Raw genomic sequence first — 20819 nt, 5'->3', positions numbered from 1 at the left:
TTAATTTGGGAGGGATGGTACAGATGAGATTGCAAGAGTCCTATATTTATAGTTTAGTGAGCATGGCTGTTAATAGTTGTGTATTAGAAAAAAAAGAATCAGATCTGGAGAGATGGCTCAGTAGTAAAGGCACTTGTCTTCAAAGCCTAAGGACTCAGGTTCGATTCCCTAGTACCCATGTACAGAGAGATGCACAAAGTGGCGCATGCCTGAGTTTGTTTGCAGTGGCTAGAGGCCCCAGGACACACATTCTCTCTCCCTCTCTATCTGCCTCTCTCTCTCAAATAAATAAAATAATTTAAAAGAAAAGAAAAAAGAATCAGATCAGAGTGGGCGTTTTCCACAGGAGGGGAAGAGCTTCCTAAAGAATAGTTTGACTTTCAATTATGAGCTCTAAAGGAGATGTGCTGGTTGGAGCCTGTGATATGTCCAAGTTTCTGTTATGCTTTCATTTCCATTTTCTGTCACTCCTTGATCCTTTAGCAAGATGAGACTTGTTTCCACCTCCTGACCTGGATACAGATAAGAATTTAGATACTCCAATTTCTAGCCCTGGGTGGGTGGCAGTACATGAAAACAGACAGGTGGTCTGGCGTTCAGGCGTTTGCAGGCTAGCTTGCTGAGTATCACCTAGAACCCCTTGAGGTCGAAAGTTAAAAGTCGGGCTTGGCTTCTTAAAGAGGACGGCACAGAAGGGCTCAGAGCAGAGCAGGGCCTTCCACACCCTCAGCTGCTGCGCCACACGGAGCCTGGTGCTGAAACTCCAGGTCTCACTGTTAGGAACTCAACAACTCACATTCACTCACTCACTCAGATACGGCATTGCCTTGTGCACTAACTGTGTGCAGGTGCTATTTTGGGTGGTGGAGATACTGTGTGAGCTAGACAATCTTCTCATTGAACCCAAATTCAAATTAGAGAGGTGAGCTTCAATGAAGGAAAGAAATGAATGGGAAACTATGAACTGTGAGGGCAGCAGAGCATAGTGATGGTGACGGAGCACCTGGGGTGGAGATCAGGGGGAAGGCTTCTAGGAGGAAGTGATGTTGAGCTGAGCCATGAATAACATGACACAGCAAGCAATACGAAGGTCTGGAGGAAGGGCATAGCAGGCAGGGTTGTGGTGCAAAGCGCAAAGGCCCTGAGGTGACCTGAGTCTGATAGATGTGTTAGTTTCCCATGGCTGACTTAACAAAGAAGTGGCTTGAAGCAACAGAAATCTATTCTCCTATAGTTTCTGGAGGCCAGAAATCCTAAATCAGGTGATGGCTCCTTCTGGAAATTTTGAAGGAGAATTTGCTCCATGCCTTATGTCAATCCTTGGTGCTCATTGGCTTGTAGACTCCAATCTTTACTTCTATCTTCCTTTCTTTCTTCATTCATTCCTTCCTTTCCTTTTTATTCTCTTCCTCCTCATCTTTCTTCTTCTTCTTCTTCTTCTTTTTTTTTTTTTTTCCGACGTAGGGTCTTACTCTAGCTCAGGCTGACCTGGAATTACTCCAGATCAGGTTGACCTGGAATTCACTATGTGGTCTCCGGGTGGCCTCGAACTCATGGCGATCCTCCTACCTCTGCCTTCAGAGTGCCGGGATTAAAGGCGTGTGCCACCACACCTAGTTTATTTTATTTTCTCATATATCCCAGGCTGGCCGGGAACTTGCAGCAATTTTATTATCTCAGCATCCTGAGTGCTGGGATAACAGACATATACCACCATGCCACTCCACCATGCTTAGTTTCCCTCCTTTTTCTTTTAAATGTTTTATTTATTTATTACTTGAGAGAGGGGGTGGGCAGACAGAAAATGGGTGTGTCAGGGCCTCCAGCAACTCAAAACAAACTCCAGACACATGTGCCACCATATGTATCTGGTTTACATGGGTTCTGGGGAATTGAACCTGAGTCCTTTGGCTTTGTAGGTAAGCACCTTAACCACTAAGACATTTCTCCAGCCCAGGTTCCCTCCTTTTTAATTTTATTTTTTGTTTATTTTTATTTATTTATTTGAGAGCGACAAACACAGAGAGAGAAAGAGACAGGTACAGAGAGAGAGAGAGGGCACACTGGGGCCTCCAGCCACTGCAAAACAAACTCCAGATGCATGCGCCACCTTGTGCATCTGGCTAACGTGGGTCCTGGGGAATTAAGCCTCAAACCAGGGTCTTTAGGCTTCACAGGCAAGTGCTTAACTGCTAAGCCATCTCTCCAGCCCTTAATATTTTTATTTTTATTTTATTTTATTTTATTTATTTATTTATTTATTGGTTTTTCGAGGTAGGGTCTCACTCTAGCCCAGGCTGACCTGGAATTCACTATGGAATCTCAGGGTGGCCTCGAACTCTCAGCGATCCTCCTACCTCTGCCTCCCAGTGCTGGGATTAAAGGCATGCGCCACCATGCCCGGCTTAATATTTTTTTAAAGACAGGGTTTAGTCACAAACCCAAGCTAGTCTTGAACTCCATATCTTCTTAGTCTTTTGAGTGCTAGGATTAGGGTTGTCACCATATCCTACCTCACATTTTTTTCTTACCATCATTCTCAAATACACCTTAACAATTATTTACATTGTGTTAGCTATAAAGAATCTACAGCCAGACATGGTGGTGCACACCTTTAATCCAAGCACTCAGGAGGCAGAGGTAGGAGGATCACCTTGAGTTTAAGGCCACCCTGAGACTATGTAGTGAATTTCAGGTCAGCCTGGGCTAGAGTGAGACCCTACCTTGGAAAAAAAAAAAAAGATGCTGAGAAGGGACGGAGAGGTGTCCATCACTGAAACATCTCACACCCTCTAAGGCTCAGGGTCCATTGCAGAAGAGGTGGCGGAAAAAATGTAAGAGCCAAAGGAAGGGCACCATTCCTTACATACATACAACTGTCTGAACAGAAAGTGGCCTTGATATCCAGGACCTCACAGTGCCTAGCAATACCTACACAAGACCCTCATAATAGGAGAAAAAGATGATGCTATCAAATTAAAAGACAGACTAATGGAGAGAGAGAAGAGATATGACAGAGAACAGAGTTATGAAGGGGTAAGTGGGGGAGGGGAGGGAAATACTATGGTTTGTTATCTGTAAGAATAGATGTTGTCAATAAAAAATAGAAAAAGAAAGAAAGAAAAAGAAAAGAAAAATCTACAGATGACTTTATGTATATGAAAGGATGGATATGGACACTGCAAACACTATGCTATGTTATAAGGGATTTGAGCATCCTAGGATTTTGGCACATGTGGATGTCTTGGAACCATTCCCCTTTGGATACTTAGGGAGGATGACGAATATGTCACGTGTGTGTGTGTATTGGGAAGGGCAGTTATAACAATTTTGCATGTACTTCCCATTATATCCTCAAAATCTGTGTTGCAATTGCTTCCTTTATTTGGGGTTATACAAGTTCTCAAATCCCATGAGTTACTCTGAACTATGTAAAGAGGAACTTCCTGGTTTGGGGGAGATGGCTCAGAGGTCAAAGGCACTTGCTTAAAAAGCTGCTGGCCCAGGTTTGATTCCCCAATATCCATGTAAAGCCAAATGCACAAAGTGGTACATGTTTCTGAAGTTTGTAGCTAAGAGAGGCCCTATTTTGTCTCCCTCTTCCCCCCACAAAAGAGGGATTTCCCTTTAGCTATTCTCTACCTTTTTAAATTTTTTTTTTTTTTTTGAGGTAGGGTCTTGCTCTAGCCCAGGCTGACCTGGAATTCACTATGCAGTCTCAGAGCGGCCTCAAACTCATGATGATCCTCCTACCTTTGCCTCCTGAGTGCTAGAATTAAAGGCATGTGCCACCTCGCCCATCCTCTCCACAATTCTTCTAAGCGTGAAGAGATGTCCCTTAAATCTATAACCATATACCAGAATGCAAGATCGTGTCTATTTCTGCAGCCAGGAGCTCTTTTATTCCAGGTCAATTAGCATTTTTGTCCTACTAGGCCCTGTCTGAAATGGGGTATCTAACAGCCGCTGGTGCACTGGTGAGGAAACATCCTGGCCCTGACAGTGTAGCTGTTGAACATTCAAGATGCTTCCTGAATATGATCTTGTGATGTGCTGGCCTCGGTGCTGACAGGCAGCAGCTGTCTATACATGCCCTGTCCCAGCCTCCCAGCCCCTCATCTCCCCTACTTTGTTTCTGTAATCAAACATTGAGCTGAAGAACCAGTTCTCCAAGGTGCTGCAGACAGTGGTGGTGTCTGGTGAAGTCACTAGATCCTAGAACAGGCTTCAGGTCATCTGCTCCCTCACCTGTTGGTTCAAAATGGTGATATCTTCAAATTGGTACAAGGCTGGGCATGGTGACCTATGTCCCAAGTTGTCTGGCTGAGGCATGGGGGTGGACTTTGAGGCATAAAGAGACCCTGTCTCAAAACAAACAAAAGGCTTAGAGAAATGGCTTTGTGGTAAAGGTGCTTGCCTGCAAAGGCTAAAAACACATGTTTGAATCTCCAGGTCCCATGTAGCCAGATACACAGTGACACAATCACACACTGTCACACATGCCCCACAAGGGGGTGCACACATCTGTAGTTTGTTCACAGTGGCTGAAAAGCCCTGGCATGCCCATTCTCTCATTCTCTCTTTCAATAATAATAATAATAACAATAACAATTTTTTTTGAGGTAGGTTCTCTAACCCAAGCTGACCTGGAATTCACTGTGTAGTCTCAGGGTGGCCTTGAACTCACAGTGATCCTCCTACCTCTGCCTCCCGAGTGCTGTGATTAAAGGTGTGTGCCACAACACCTGGCACATAACATTTTTTAATTAAAAAAAACAAAAACAACTAACAAGGGCTGGAGAGATGGCTTAGCTGTTAAGCGCTAGCCTATGAAGCCTAAGGACCCTGGTTCAAGGCTCAATTCCCCAGGACCCAAGTTAGCCAGATGCACAAGGGGGCGCATGCATCTGGAGTTCGTTTGCAGTGGCTGGAAGCCTTGACGTGCCCATTCTTTCTCTCTCTCTCTCTCTCTCTCTCTCTCTCTGTCACTCTCAAATAAATAAAAATGAACAAAAAAATTTTTTTAAAAACTAACAAAATTCCACAAATTAGGGCAGACTTTTTTTTTTTTTTTTTTTTTTTTGGTGACATTCTTTGATGGCTGAGGCTGGAGCTGTTTATGTTATACCAAGTATATTTCCTGAGAAGAAATTCTACTTATTTTTTTTCTTATCGTAATGCAAAAAGTAGCACTTATTACAACGATTTAATGCAAGGTCCCTGTGGATGTAAGTAAGTAAACTGCATTCCTGTTATGTAGCTATTTCCTCTGAATTGGAACATTTCCTTGTGGAGAAAAGAGGAAAGGCTCAGGAAATTCAAAAGAAAGTTACAAAACTCGGGAGGCCCTTCCCCCAGATTCTATAAGCAGTGACTTAATTGCTGGGAGAGGGGAGATTCGTCATAGAGCTGCCAGCAGCTGATGCAGGGAGCTCTGTCTGGTGATGCAGCTGGGGTGGGCCTCGGTGATTGATTCAACTGCCTAAGTCACCCATATCCCTACAAGTAACTCCAGAAAACTCATTGGTCCACGAGGCTAGACTTGAGTGATCTGGTTTTGGTGACCTGTATGAAGTGAACAGACACTTATGTCTCCCCAAGAAAAGTCATGTAACAGCTGCAGATTAGCTTAGCAAGAAATTAAATTAAAAATTAAAATTAAATTAAAAGAAATTAAAAGCCAGGTATGGTGGCACATTCTAGAGTGAGATCCTGCTTAAAAGAAAAGAAAAAAAAAAAAAAAAGCCGGGGAATGTGGCTCATGCCTTTAATCCCAGTACTCAGTAGGCAAAGGTAGGAGGATCTCTGTGAGTTTGAGGCCACCCTGAGAATACACAGTGAATTCTAGCCTGAGCTAGAGTGAGGCCCTACCTCCAAAAACCAAAAAAAAAAAAAAAAAAAAGCTGGGCATAGTGGTGCACGCTTTTAATTCCAGCACTCAAGAGGCAGAGGTACACATGGCTTTATATATATAATTATATATATATATACACACACATTATATATATGTGTGTGTGTATGTATATATGTATGTGTATATATATATATATATATATATATATAATTTTTAAGCAGAGAGGAATAGAGAGAAGAGAGACAGATAGAGAGAGGGACATGCCAGGGCCTCAGGCCACTACAAATTAACTCCAGACACATGTGCCCCTTGTACATCTGGCTTACTTGGGTCCTGGGGAATTGAACCTGGGTCATTTGGCTTCACAGGCAAATACCTTAACCACTAAGCCATTTCTTCAGCTCACAGTTTTTGGGTTTTTTAAAATTATTTTTTAAATTTTATTTATTTGCAAGCAGAAAGAGATATAGAGAAGAGTTAATACTTCTTTCTTATACAGATATTTTATGATAAGTAACAATGACCCAGGCTTAAGGCCTGGATGTGTATAACTGGGGGAAAGGCCTCATTTCTTTCTCCAGACATTGTCTGATAATCTCAAACAAGACTGTTGACTTTGTTTGCAGAAATGATCTCCTACCTTCCTGAATCCTGGGATCTCATCAATTGCCATTCTGTCAGGTGCCCCTCAGGAACCAGCTGTGATCTCACTTAGACTCCTTGGTAACCCTTTGAAGACAGTGACTTCAGATTCTTCAGAATCCTACAGATGTCTGCTGTAAAGACAATAGAACACACCTCTTCTCGCAGAAGCCTGCGCCTGCACTTCAGGTGTATCCTTCTTTCTCTGACCACCTCCCTGCCTCTTGACCCGCGAGCTTAAGCTTATATTAAAATATCCTTATCAAGCCCCAGCTCTGCTTCACCTTCTGCCTGGTCCTGGAATTCTTTCCTGGTTTGGTTTGAATTGCGGTCCTTAAGAGTCCAGGGGAGCTCTCCAGGCTGCTGAGAGTGACAGTGGGGAGTTGTGCCTCCTGCTTCTATCCCCCCAAAACACTGATTCCATGATCTGGGAGGGGCGCTGGCAGTGGTGGGGGGCCTGGTGGCCCATGAGGCCTCCCTGCTGTGGAGGCCCGGTGGTGGCCGAGTAGTAAGGAGGCCCTGGATACTGAAGGACACAGCAGCACTGTCCCATTGGTCCAGGCATTCTTAGCAGGGTGGAGGGCCTACAGGTCATCTTGGTTTCAGCAGCAACACAAATGGCATTAAATTTATTTAATTTAATTTTTGTTTTTTTGAGGTAGGGTCTTACTCTAGTCCAGGCTGACCTGGAACTCACTCTAGTTCCAGGCTAGTCTAGAACTCACAGTGATCCTCTTACTTCTGCCTCCCAAGTGCTAAGATAGAGGTGTGTGCCACCATGCCCAGCTATTTTTATTTTTGGTGTTTTGAGTTGGGGTCTTACTGTAGCCCAAACTGACCTGGAATTCACTATGTAGTCTCAGTTTGGCCTTAAACTCACAGTGATCCTCCTACCTCTAACCACCTGAGTTCTGGGATTAAAGGCATGTGCAATCATGCCTGGCTTATTTTTTAAATATTTTATTTATTTATTTATAAGAGAGAGAAAGAGTGAGACAGAAAGAGCATGCTAGGGACTCCTGGTACTGCAACTGAACTCCAGATGCATGTAGCACTTTGTACATCTGGCTTTATGTGAGTATTGGAGCATGGTATCCAGGCTCAGCAAGCTTTGCAAGCAAGTACCTTTAGCCATTGAGCCATCTCCCCAGCCCCTATAAATGACATTAAAAAAAACAAACAAACTAGAACCAGGCTTGGTGGCGCACGCCTTTAATCCCAGCACTAGGGAGGCAAAGGTAGGAGGATCATTGTGAGTTGGAGTTCATGAGACTACATAGTGAATTCCAGGTCAGCCTGGACCAGAGTGAAACCCTACCTTGAAAAACAAAAACAACAACAACAAAAAACTAGTTTGTCCAAAGGTATGCTCTTCTACTACTATTCCTTGGGTGAGGTTCAAGGCACCCTCCTCCACCTCACCAGCACGCTTGGGCTTTCAGCAGAGCCCATCCCAATTCCCTACAAAAATCCTGCCGTGGAGCTGTCAATCAGCCTTCAGGAAGCAATGGGCTGCACATCCCCCAAATCCACTTGTCCGGGGCTCTCAGATGTGTCCTCTCGTGCCTTCGAAAGGACCTCCTGCAGAACGAACGTCTGTTATCTCACAAACTACCTAAGCAACTCGGGATAAAGAAAGACCCACTGCCTCGTTGTCAGGCGTCGAAGAGGAGAATACTGCAGTACCTTGAAGTTCTCTTCACCTTGCTTTCAAGGACAAAGAGACTATGACTCTGGGTGTGTGTGTGTGTGCATGCGTGTTCATGTATGTGCAGGCGCATGTGTGTCTGAGTATGCATATGAAGGCCGAAGGACAACCTCAGATGCCACCCTCAGGTGCCAACCACCTCAGAGAGGGTAGTTTTGTCTTTTCGAGGTAGGATCTCACTTTAGCCTAGGCTAACCTGGAACTCACTCTGTAGCTTCAGGCTGGCCTCAAATTTACGGCAATCCTTGTGCCTCAGCCTCCCAAGTGTTGGGATTAAAGGCGTGTACCACCAGGTCTAGCCTGTCTACCTTTTGTGAGACAGGGCCTGTCATTGGTCAGGAACTTGCCAATTAGGCTAGACGAGCTAGCCAGTGAGCTCCAGGGACTCCATCTGTCTAGTCTTCCCGGTGCTGGGTTTACAAGCTCACACCACCATGCTTCTTGGCTTTGTGTGAGTAGTGTGCATTGTGGGTGTGCATGCATGTTCATGTGTCTGGTACAAGTGTGTGTGCAGGAGTATGTGCGTGTGTGGGCACACACATGTGGTGTGAAAGCCATAGGTCAGTGTGGAATATCTTGTTCAATCACTCTCCACCTTATCTATTTACTCTGTATGTGTGTTGACGATCATGCCATGGCGCCCACGTACACCTGTGGAGGTCAGAGGACAACATCAAGGTGTCGGTGTCCCACCTTTTGGGAGACAGGGATTCTTGCCACCGCAAGTGAACCGCTATACTGCAAACAAACTTCAGGGTACTCGGCGTGTGAGCTGCAGGTTCTCCTGACTCTGTGCCCCATTGTCATAGGCACTGGGATCCCAGATGCATGTGTCACTTTGCACTGGGCTTTGTGTATATAGGTGGTGGGGAATCAAATCTCAGGTCGACAGGCTTTGTAAGCAAGTGCCTTTAACCTCTGAGCCATCTTGCTAGCTCTCCACCTTAGTATTTTTTTTTAATTTTTACTTATTTATTTATTTGAGAGCGACAGACACAGAGAGAAAGACAGATAGAGGGAGAGAGAGAGAATGGGCGCGCCAGAGCTTCCAGCCTCTGCAAACGAACTCCAGACGCGTGTGCCCCCTTGTGCATCTGGCTAACGTGGGACCTGGGGAACCGAGCCTCGAACCGGGGTCCTTAGGCTTTACAGGCAAGCGCTTAACCGCTAAGCCATCTCTCCAGCCCCCCACCTTAGTATTTTTTGAAACACTTTCTCACTGAGTCCGGGAATCATTTGGCTACACTAGCTAGGCAACAAGTCCCAGGGGTCCTCCAACACCCACCTCCCCAGCCCGGGGTGACTAGCCTGTGCTGGGACACATAGCTTTGTAACGTGGGCGCTGGGAGTTGAACTCAGGTCTGTATGTTTGTCCAGCAAATACTTTATCCACTGAGCCATGTCCTTAGCCCTGATGTTCAGCTTTTTTTTTTTTTTTCAATGTAGGGTCTCACTCTACCCAGGCTGACTTACAATTTTACTATGTCATCTCAGGCTGGGCTCAAATTCACAGCAATTCTCTTACCTCTGCCTCTTGAATGCTGGGATTAAAGGCATGCACCACCATGCCCTGCCTCACTCAGCTTTTTACATAGGTTCTAGGACTCAAATTCAGCTCCTTAAGCTCACAAGGCAGGCATTTCCCAACTGAGCTATGTCCCCAGACCCTGAACATGACTATTTTGCAACCAGTGCTGGATTGTCTTTGGGCCAAACTGTAACATTTAGCTGCCTCTGTCTCTTCAGAGAAAAGGGTGGGTCTAGGGCATTGCAAACCTCAGGGCCTGACCTATAGTCCACAATCCCATGGCCTGTTGGAGGAAAGGCGGGCCCTTATGGGCTCTTAACAAATATTGATATACTCAGAGCTGTCACCACGCCCAGAGGTGGATTTACACTGGAAATAGAACATGGCATTCTAGACCCAAGTCAGCAAAGAGAAAATGGACCCATCTACTGAGGCCATCAGGTTGAAGAAGTGTTTCTTCTCAGCATATTTACAAAATATTTTGTAACATCTAGGTGGTGGGAGAATGGCTTTGGGGAAGCAACCGAAACGCAAAGCCATGCTCCCAGTCAGAGAGAAGCTGCAGTGGCCAGCATCACCACTGGCTCACCGCGGGCACCGTGGCTAAGTTTCTCTCTCTGCATCTGGCAGCCACTGTACGAACATGGGTGGTTTGCTTTAATCTGCTCAATGACAATATAGCATGAGTGCTATTGATTTCACAGAGGAGGGGACTGAGACCCAGAGAGTTTGAGTGATTTGTCCAAGGCCATACAACTAATAATGGGGAAACCAAGAGAGCAAACATGGCATCTGATGCCACAGTCCTTGTTTTCAATGTTCTGGGAATGTGTGTATTGAGAGATTAACAACTTGAGCTGGGAAAGGCAGGGTAAAAACCTTGGCCCACTGGGGGCCAATATTTATAGAACTTTCCAGCCTGCCTACCCACCATTGGGTTCTCAAGTCTCTCCCAGACCTGGGCTAAGATCCCTCTGCCTGGTCGAGTGCCTGGGCCTTGGTGGGTGATCTGTGAAGACTGTTTCCTTCTCTAGAACTTGCACTTGCTTCCATTCTTGTTGAAGGTTCTTATTGTCTTTATTTCCTTTTTTCCCCTTCCTGCTTCCCTTCCTTTCTTCCTCCCTTCCCTTTTAAAAATTTTATTTATTTGAGAGAGAGAGAGAGAGACGGAGAAAGGAGAGTGAGGGTGAAAGAAAACGGGGGTGCCAGGGCCTCCTGCTGCCACAAACTCCAGACTCATGCACCACTTTGTGCATCTGGCTTTATGAGGGTGCTGGGGAAACAAGCCTGGGTCATCAAGCTTTGCAAGCCTGTGCCTTTAGCCACGGAGCCAGCTCTCTCTCTTTTCTTTTTTTTGAGGTAGGGTCTCACTCTAGCCCAGGCTGACCTGGAACTCACTCTGTAGTCCCAGGCTGGCCTCAAACTCACAGCAATCCTCTTACCTCTGCATCCTGAGTGCTGGGCGTACAGGCATGTACCACCATGCCCAGTGGTGGCTTTTCAAGACAGAATCTCTCTATGTAAACCTCAAACTCAAAATCCTTTCGCCTCAGGCTGAAGTCTTATTATTAGGATAATAGACATGTGCCACTGTATCTTGCATCTTCTTATCTTTCTGAAGAAGCTGCTTACCATTTCGCCAAGAGGTGGGTCAAGTATGTCCATTGTGGCATTGTAGTAGAGAAAAATAGAAAGCTAAAATGCCCATTGTAGGGGAATACATAAGTATGTGGCGATACCCAATGTGATGCTGTATAGCAATTAAAAAAATGAACCAGAGCCACTTAAGTCTGCAACACTGAATTTGGCAAAAATCAGGTTGCCAGTAGAGTCAGACAATGTGATGACATCTGTGTAAATGTTTGAAACATGATGAACAAAGCTACATTTTGTTTGAGAAACATTAATGTTATGAGACGTAAAAGCACGGGTAAGAAAAAGCATGCTGACATCTGGTTACAGTTGCTCCTTACACTTGTGGTGGAGGAAAAAGGAACTGAGATAATGGGATGCTTGAGCTGTATGAAACTTCCACTTTATTTCAAAAGACTTAGGCTGGATGTGATTGTACTTACCTATAATCCGAGCACCTGAGAGATGGAGACAGGAAGATCAAGGTTATCCTTAGCTACATATTAGAAGACCAGCCTGGATTACATAAGATCCTGTCTCTAAAAAAAAAAAAAAAATGAAGCCAGGCAACTTGAGAGGCAGAGGTAGGAGGATTGCCATGAGTTCGAAGCCACCCTGAGACTGCATAGTAAATTCTAGGAGGTCAGCCTGGGCTAAAGAGAAGCCGATCTTGAAAAGCCAAAATCCTCATCATCATTATCAAGGGCTAGAGAGATAGCTCAGCAGTTAAGGCTCTTGACTGCAAAGCCTAATGACCCAGGCTCTATTTCCCAGGACCCATGTAAAACCAGATGTATGGGATAGAGTATGCATTTGGACTTCCTTTGTAGTGGTTAGAGGCCCTGATGGGCCCATTCTCTCTCTGTCTGCCTCTTTGCTCCCTCACTTTCAAATAAATAAGTTCAAAAATTCAATTAAATACATAGTTTTTAAAGAATCAAGAGACTGGAGAGATGGCTCAGTGGTTAAGGTGCTTGCCTGCAAAAACTAACAACCAGGGTTTGATTCCCTAGTACCCACGTAAAAGTCACATGCACAAAGTGGTGCATGCATCTGGAATTCATATCTAGTGGCTGGAGGCCCTGGTGTACCCATTCTCTCTGTCTCTCTTCTCTATCTCTTTCTGCCGAGAGTTCGAGGCCACCCTGAGACTACATAGTGAATTCCAGGTCAGCCTGGGCTAGAGCAAGACCTTACCCCCCCAAAAAAACAAAAATAATTGTGATTTCCCTCTTCTTTTGTGTGTAATATGTATTATTTAAAGTATTTATTTATTTATTAGAGAGAGAGAGGGAATGGACATACCAGAGCTTCTAGCCACTGCAAAGGAACTCCAGACACATGTGCCACCTTGTGCAGGTGGCTTTACATGGGTACTGGGGAATCAAACCTGACTCCTTTGGCTTTATAGGCAAGCACCTTAACCGCTAAGCCATCTCTCCAGCCCTGGAATATGTATGATCTAAAAAAAAAAGAAGATATAGGGCTGGAGAGATGGCTTATTAGTTAAGCACTTGCCTAAGGACCTGGTTCAAGGCTCGATTCCCCAGGACCCACGTTAGCCAGATGCACAAGGGGGCGCACCACATCTGGAGTTCGTTTGCAGTGGCTGGAGGCCCTGGCGCGCCCATTCTCTCTCTATATTTGCCTCTTTCTCTCTCTGTCTGTTGTTCTCAAATAAATAAAAATAAACAAAAAAAAATTTTTTTAAAAGAAGAGATCATCCTACCTTAATCTTTTTTTACCCAGACAAGGTCTCACTTTGTAGTACAGACTGACCTGAAACTTACAATGATCCCTCTGCTTCTGCCTCTACGACACCTGGTGGGATTCCAGGCAGGTGCCACCATGCCATGCCCAGCCTTAATCTTTATATTCGTTTTGTGTCTCTGTGACCAGCATGTGACATAAACAATTGAAGGGAGGAAAGATTAATTTGGGCTCATGATTGCAAAGGACGTCAGTCCATCGTGGAGGAGCATCTCAGTGCACCGAGGCGGGAGCAGGCAGTGGCCCACCAGGAAAGCATGACTTGAACAGCGATGACACACCCCCAAGTCCTGCGCCCAGCGACCTAAGCCATTAGACCTCTCCTTCTAAAGGTCTCATATCCTTCCCAAGTGGTGCCATCCCCTGGGATTAAGCATTCACCGCATGAGCATGTGGTGGACATTTCAGACAACCTAACACTGAACCGTGAGGAGGCGAGGGCTGCCGCTCCAGCTGCGGGGCTCTGTCGTGGAAGCCGTCACTATGCAGACAGTATCTGCCACCAGTCTTCTTTCTACCCACCCAGCAGCCAGTGGTTCCAGAGTGCCCATGGATACCATATGTGTTTGTTTAAAAACCATTCGTCCCCTGAAAATCTGAACAGGTTTGACATAAGGCCAGCTGTGCTACACAACAGAGAAATTCAACATTAGAAACAGTAAAGTAACATTAAGAACACATTGATTTTTCATAGGCAAACATACCCCAACTGCTTCCTCTACCTCTCCATTTGCCTTTTGTTTAATGATGGAAGAAAACCACAAACCCATTATAACAAATCTAAAAATAAATAAATAAAAACTGAGTGCCGGGCGTGGTGGTGCACACCTTTAATCCCAGCTCTCGGGAGGCAGAGGTAGGAGGATCGCTGTGAGTCCGAGGCTACCTTGAGACTATCAAGTGAATTCCAGGTCAGCCTGGGCTAGAGCAAGACCCTACCTCAAAAAAACAAAACAGGGCTGGAGAGATGGCTTAGCGGTAAGTGCTCGCCTGTGAAGCCTATGGACCCCGGTTCGAGGCTTGGTTCCCCAGGTTCCACGTTAGCCAGATGCACAAGGGGGCGCACGTGTCTGGAGTTCGTTTGCAGAGGCTGGAAGCCCTGGCGCGCCCATTCTCTCTCTCTCCCTCTAGCTGTCTTTCTCTCTGTGTCTGACGCTCTCAAATAAATAAAAAATTTTTAAAAAAAAACCAAAAATCAAAACAAAACAAAAATCAAAAAAACAAAACAAACAAAGAAACTCAGTAAGAGAAAATGATACTATTCGGAGGTGGAACACTGATATATATATATATATATATATATATATATATATATATATTTTTTTTTTTTTTTTAAGAGAGGGTGAAAAGAGGCAGATAGAGAGAGAATGGGAAAAGCTGGGTGTGGTGGTGCATGCCTTTAATGTCAGCACTTGGGAGGCAGAAGTAGGAGGATCGCCATGAGTTTGAGGCCACACTCAGACTACATAGTGAATTCCAGGTCAGCCTGAGCTACAGCAAGAGACCCTACCTAGAAAAAGAGAGAGAGAAGGGGAGAGAGAGAGAGAAGGAGAGCTCCAGGGCCTCTAACCATTACGAACTCCACATGTGTGTGCCACCATCTGGCATATGTGGGCCTTGGAGAATTGAATCTGGGTCCTTTGGCTTTGTAGGCAAGTACCTTAACTTCTCAGCCATCTCTCCAACTCTCAATTATAATTTTTAAAAATATTTTGAAACAAAGATACTAAAATTATTATAGCCATTCACAAAGCAAAAATTTCTCCATATTCTTTTTTGTGTTTTTACATTTTTATTATGTATTTAAAATATTTTTTTCTTCTTTTTCTTTTTGCTCTTTTCTTTTTCTTCTTTTTTTTTTAAGGCAGGGTCTCACTCTAGCCCAGGCTGACCTGGAATTCACTATGTCATCTCACGATGGCCTCAAACTCACGGAGATCCTCCTTCCTCTGCCACCTGAGTGCTGGGATTAAAGGCATGTGCTACCACGCCCAGCTCTTAAAAATATTTTATATAGGGCCGGGCATAGAGGTACACTCTGTAGTCTCAGGCTGGCTTTGAACTCACAGCAATCCTCCTACCTCTTCCTGACAGTGCTGGGATTGAATGTGTGCACCACGATGCTCAGATTCTTTTCTTTTTAAAAAAATTATTTTTAAGATTATCTATTTTTGTATTTTTATGAGAGAGAGAGAGAATGAATGGGCATACCAGAGCCTCCAGCCACGGCAAATGATCTCCAAATGCATGTGCCACCTTGTGCGTCTGGCTTACGTGGGTTCTGGGGGATTGAACCTGGGTCCTAAGGCTTTGCATGCAAGTGCCTTCATGGCTAAGCCATCTCTCCAGCCCTATTTATTTATTTATTACACAGAGAGAGGAAGAGAAAGAGAATTGGCATGCCAGGGCCTCCAGCCACTGCAAACAAATTCCAGATGCATGTTCCACTTTGTGTGTCTGGCTTTATGTGTGTACTGAGGAATTGAATCCAGGCTGTAGGCTTTCCAAGAAACACCTTAATCCACTTAGCCATTTCCTTTGCCCCTTCTTAAAAACTTGTTGGGCTGGAGAGATGGCTTAGCGGTTAAGGCACTTGCCTGCGAAGTCTAAGGACCTAGGTCCAATTCTCTAGGTCTTATGTAAGCCAGATGTACATGGGTCTAGAGTTCGTTTGTAGTGGCTAGAGGCCCTTGTGTGCCCATTCTCTCTCTCTTGCTCTCCCTCTCTCTGTCTCTAATAAGTAAATAAGATAAACACTTTTGGTTGAAAATTCTTTCAATTTTTTATTCTTTAGAGAAAGCAAGAGAGAGAGAGAGAAAATTGGCACACCATGGCCTCAGTCACTGCAATCGAACTCCAAATGCTTATGCCACTAGTGCGACCTTGTGCTTGCCTCACCTTTATGCATCTGGCTTATGTGGGATCTAGAGTCGAACGTAGGTCCTTAGGCTTTGCAGGCAAGTGCCTTAACCATTGAGCCATATCTCCAGACCTTGTTGAAAAAACTTCTTTTAAGTTTTCTTTTTTTCTTGCGTGAGTGTGTAATCTGATGTGGCACCCCACACACTTGCCTGCAGTGGAGGTGCACTTGCCTGCACTCAGTGGCCAGAGCAGAACATCATTGGGTGTCCTGTCGGGGGTCCCACTTCCTCACTCTTCCACCTGGTCTTGGCTTGAGTCTTTACTGATTGCAGAACTTGCAGGATGCTGATGGTTTTCTGGTTTCTGTTCCCCTAGGGGATTGGGATTCCAAGTGAATGTGGCCATGCCCAGCTGTTTATGTGGGATGTGGTTAATTTGACTCTGGATGTCTTAGACACTCATGCTTGTTCAGGAAGCCATCTCTCCAGCCCTATTTTAAAAATATTTTTTATTTATTTGCAAGGAGAAAAAGAGGAAAAAAATGAGTGCACCAGGGCCTCTTGCCACTGCAAGCAAAGTCACTCCAGATGCATGTATCACTTTGTGCATCTGGGAATCAAACTTGGGCTGGTACACTTTGCAAATAATCCCTTTTAACCACTTGGCCATCTCTGTTTTATGTGAGAGGGAGTGAGAGTAAGAGCAAGAGAGAGAGAGAGAGAGAGAGAGAGAGAGAGAATTGGCGCACCAGGCCCTCCAGCCACTGCAAGAGAACTCCAGATGTGTGCGCCCCTTGTGCGACCTTTCACACTTGCATTACCTTGGGCATCTGGCTTATGTGAGACCTGAAGAGTTGAACATAGCTCCTTAGGCTTCGCAGGCAAGTGCCTTAACCGCTGAGCCATCTCTCCAGATCTCCAGCCCTATTCTTTTTTTTTTTTCCCCAGCCCTATTCTTAAAAGAAATTTGTCTCCCATTATTTGTGTATGTGTGTGTACCCCAGGGCCTATTGTCATTGCAAAGAAACACTGGACGTTTGTACCATGTTTTGAGTCTGGCTTACATGGGTGGTTTGGGAATTGAACTTGGTCCAGCAGGTTTCGCCACAAGTATTGTCACTGTGAGGCCCTGAATACACTGGCTATTTCATGTCCAAAGACAGCGTTTCACAGCACTCCTCCCCATCCTTTGGCCCCACATTCTCTCCAGCCCCTCTTCTGCAATGTACTCTGAGCCTTGGAAGGTGGAATAGACATGTCTCTTTTAGTGCTGAACACTCAACAGTCAACTTAGCACTTTGGTGAGTTTTAAGTCTCCCCAGTGCTCACTACCAACACAAAAAAGCAGCTTCTGGGCTGGAGAGATGGCTTAGTGGTTGAGCGCTTGCCTGTGAAGCCTAAGGACACCGGTTCGAGGCTCGATTCCCCAGGACCCACGTTAGCCAGATGCACAAGGGGACGCACTTCTGGAGTTCCTTTGCAGTGGCTGGAGGCCCTGGCACGTCCTCTCTCTCTCTTTCTCTCTGCCTCTTTCTCTCGCTGTCGTTCTCAAATAAATAAATAAAAAACAAGCAGCTTCTCTGACTAGAGATGAGAGTAGCACTAATCTATGGGCAGAAGCATAAATATTTAGAGGACAACTTGATGAGCATCTTTATTCTTATCTACCATTACGTCTGATAAAGAAAAATTCTCTCCATTATCTTTGTTCTAAAACAAAATCAAACTATGCTTCTTACCACAAAGTCCTTCAATGAACAGCAGAATGTTCCAAATGCCAGCTGGAGAGATGGCTCAGCGGTTAAGGCACTTGCCTGCAAAGCCAGAGGACTCAGGTTCTACTTCTCAGTACCCACATAAGCCAGACACACAAGGTGGTGCATCATCTGGAATTCATCTGCAGCAGCTGGAGGCCCTGGCACGCCCATATTCTCTCCTCCCTTAAATAAATAAATAAATTCTTTTTAAAAGTTCCAAATGATTAGATATTTTTGTCATCACACTGCCAATTCCAGGACTTTGTCATCACCCCAAAGAAATATTTTGCTTACTGCCAGGCCACATTATTCCCTGCCCAGAAAGCTAAATCTAATATCTGGCTATGGTCCTTTCTTAACTCTCCCATTCCTTCATTTCTTTTTTGTGGTTTTTTTTTTTTCAATTTTAATTATTTATTTACAAGCAGAGAGAAAGGTAGAGAGATAGAAGAGAGAAGACAGAGAGAGAATGGGTGCAGCAGGGCCTCTAGCCACTGCAAACGAACTTCAGACACATGTGCCCCTTGTGCATCTGGCTTGCGTGGGTCCTGGAGAATTGAGCCTGGACCCTTCTGGCTTCGTAGGCAAACACCTTAACCACTAAGCCATCTCTCCAGCCCTTTTTTTCATTTTTTGAGGTAGGGTCTCACTCTAGCCCAGGCTAAACTGGGGTGTGAACCACTATGTAGTCTCAAGGAGGCCCCAAACTCACAGAGATCCTCCTACCTCTGCCTCCCGAGTGGGCCACCACACCTGGCTCATTCCTTCCTTTCTTTTATTATTTTAAAAAATTCATTCTTTTTCATTTTTGGTGTGTGTATATGTGATGTGTGTAAGCTTGAGTGTGTATGTGCCAGGGCATGCGTGTGGAGATCAGAGTACAATAACTTTTGGGTTCAGCGGGGCGTGGTGGTGCCCACCGTTAATCCCAGCACTTGGGAGGCAGAGCTAGGAGGATCACCGAGAGTTCAAGGCCACCCTGAGACTCCATAGTGAATTCCAGGTCAGCCTGGGCTAGAGTGAGACCCTACCTTGAAAAAAACACTTTGGGGCTCAGTTCATCTCCGTGGAGGCAGTCTCTTGCTCAGGTTTCTGCTCACTGCTGTGTTTGCCAGGCTAGCTGCTCTGTGGTCACTGGAACAAGTCTCCTGTCTGCTTCCCATCTCACCTCACCTCACCTCACCGTGCTCACACTGGGATGACAGAAGCCTGCTACAACTTCCAGCTTTTACTTGGGGTCTGGGAATGCATTCGTGGGTTCTCAGGCTTGAGTGGCAAGTGCTTAACCCACTGAGTCATCTCTCCTGCCCCGATTCATTTACTTTTTGAATTTTATGCATGTATATAATGTATTTTGATCACATTTACTCCCATTACCCTTTCTTGCCCCTGTCCTACTCCAGTCAAATACCTTCTTCTCACCTGATCCCCCTTCTACTTTGATGTCTTTTTTGGCAGAGCTGGGGTGTGAACCACTGAGTTTCATCAGGGAAATTTACCAGTAGCTACACCATTGAGGAAAATCCCTCACCCCCACCCCACTCTGTTCCAGTAACCATTAACCCGAAGACTTCTTAAGGAGATAACTTCTCATGTGATCTCTCTCTCTCTTTTTGAGACAAGGTGTCACTCTAAACCAGACTAACCTGGAATTCACTAGATAGTCCCAAGTGCTGGGCTTAAAGGTGTGTGTGCGCCACCCCACGGGCCCCCTCTTTTTTGACCAGTTCTCTCTATGTGGCCCAGACTGGCTTCAAACTCAGGATCCCACTGTCTCACCCTAGTCTTTCTGGTGCTTGGATTACAGGAATGTGCCACTACACCCATCTTTATTATGTATTATGTATTATTATTATTATTATTTGACAGAAAAAGAGGGAGAGTGAGAGAATGGGTGCACCAGGGCCTCCAGCCACTGTAGACGAACTCTAGACACGTGCTAGAGTGAGACCCTACCTCTAGACACTCTAGACACACCTAATGCAGGTCCTGGGGAATTGAACCTGGGTCCTCTGGCTTTGCAGGCAGAAGAGGTAGAAGGACTGGCGTGAGTTCAAGGTCACCCTGAGATTACAAAGCGAATTTCAAGTCAGCCTGAGCTAGAGTGCGACCCTACCTCAAAAAACAAAAACAGAAAGCAAAAGAGAGAGAGAAAAGAAAGGGAGAAGGAAGAAAAAGGCAAAAGAAAGAAAATCAGGGAAGAGGAATCTAGGAGGAAAACCTACTCACACTGCAAGAATAATCTTTTTTCTTTTAACATTTTTAAATTTAATTTTTATTTCAGAGAGAGGAAGAGAGAGAGAGAGAATGGGCACGCCAGGGTCTCCACTCACTGCAAACGAATTTCAGATGCACATGCCACCTTGTGCACCTGGCTTATGTGAGTCCTGGGGAATTGAACCGAGGTCCTTTGCCTTTGCAGGCAAGTGCCTTTACTACTAAGACATTTCTCCAGGCCCCAAGTATAATCTTTGTGTGTGTGCACCAGAGAGTCAGATGTCAGCTGTCTTCTTTGATTGTTCTCCCCATGAATAATCTTCCATCTGGTTTTTGTTTTGTCTTGGCTGTTTTGTTGTTTGTCTTTTTTCAAACGTATTTTTTTTTAATTTATTTTCAAGGAGATAGAGAGAGAGCAACAAGGAGACAGAGAGAGAGCAAGTCAGGGCCTCTGAATGCAAACAAACTCCAGAGGCATGTGCCACCTTGTGCATTTGGCTTACATGGGTACTGGGGAATCAAATCGAGGTCCTTTGGCTTTGCAGGCAAGTGCCTTAACCACTAAGCCATCTCTCCAGCCCTTCTCTTTTCTTTTTCTCTTGCTTTGTAGCCAGGGTTGACTGAACTTCCAATCCTACTGGCTCCACTTCCCAAGTGTTGGAATTACAGGTGTGCGCCACCTTGCCCAGTTTCTGTGGCACTGGATGTAGAACCCAGGGTTTCATGTATGCTGGATGAGCAGTCTGCCGATTGAGCTACAGCCCCAGACTATAGTTCTGAAATACTTTTCATCTACTGACACAAAAGGAAGATACTGAAAGATACCCAAAATTTAGACTCCATCCCCAGG

General features: G+C 45.1%; 1 pseudogene; it reads right to left on the bottom strand.

The window, feature by feature from the left end:
• Positions 1-8831: 8831 nt before the first annotated feature.
• LOC101616266 overlaps positions 8832-20819 on the bottom strand; it is a 32656-nt pseudogene continuing 20668 nt past the window's right edge.

This window comes from Jaculus jaculus, chromosome 13 (assembly GCF_020740685.1).
Source record: "Jaculus jaculus isolate mJacJac1 chromosome 13, mJacJac1.mat.Y.cur, whole genome shotgun sequence".
NCBI lineage: Eukaryota > Metazoa > Chordata > Mammalia > Rodentia > Dipodidae > Jaculus > Jaculus jaculus.
Note: the sequence above shows the minus strand (reverse complement) of the source record. Positions and strands in the feature narration are given on the sequence as shown.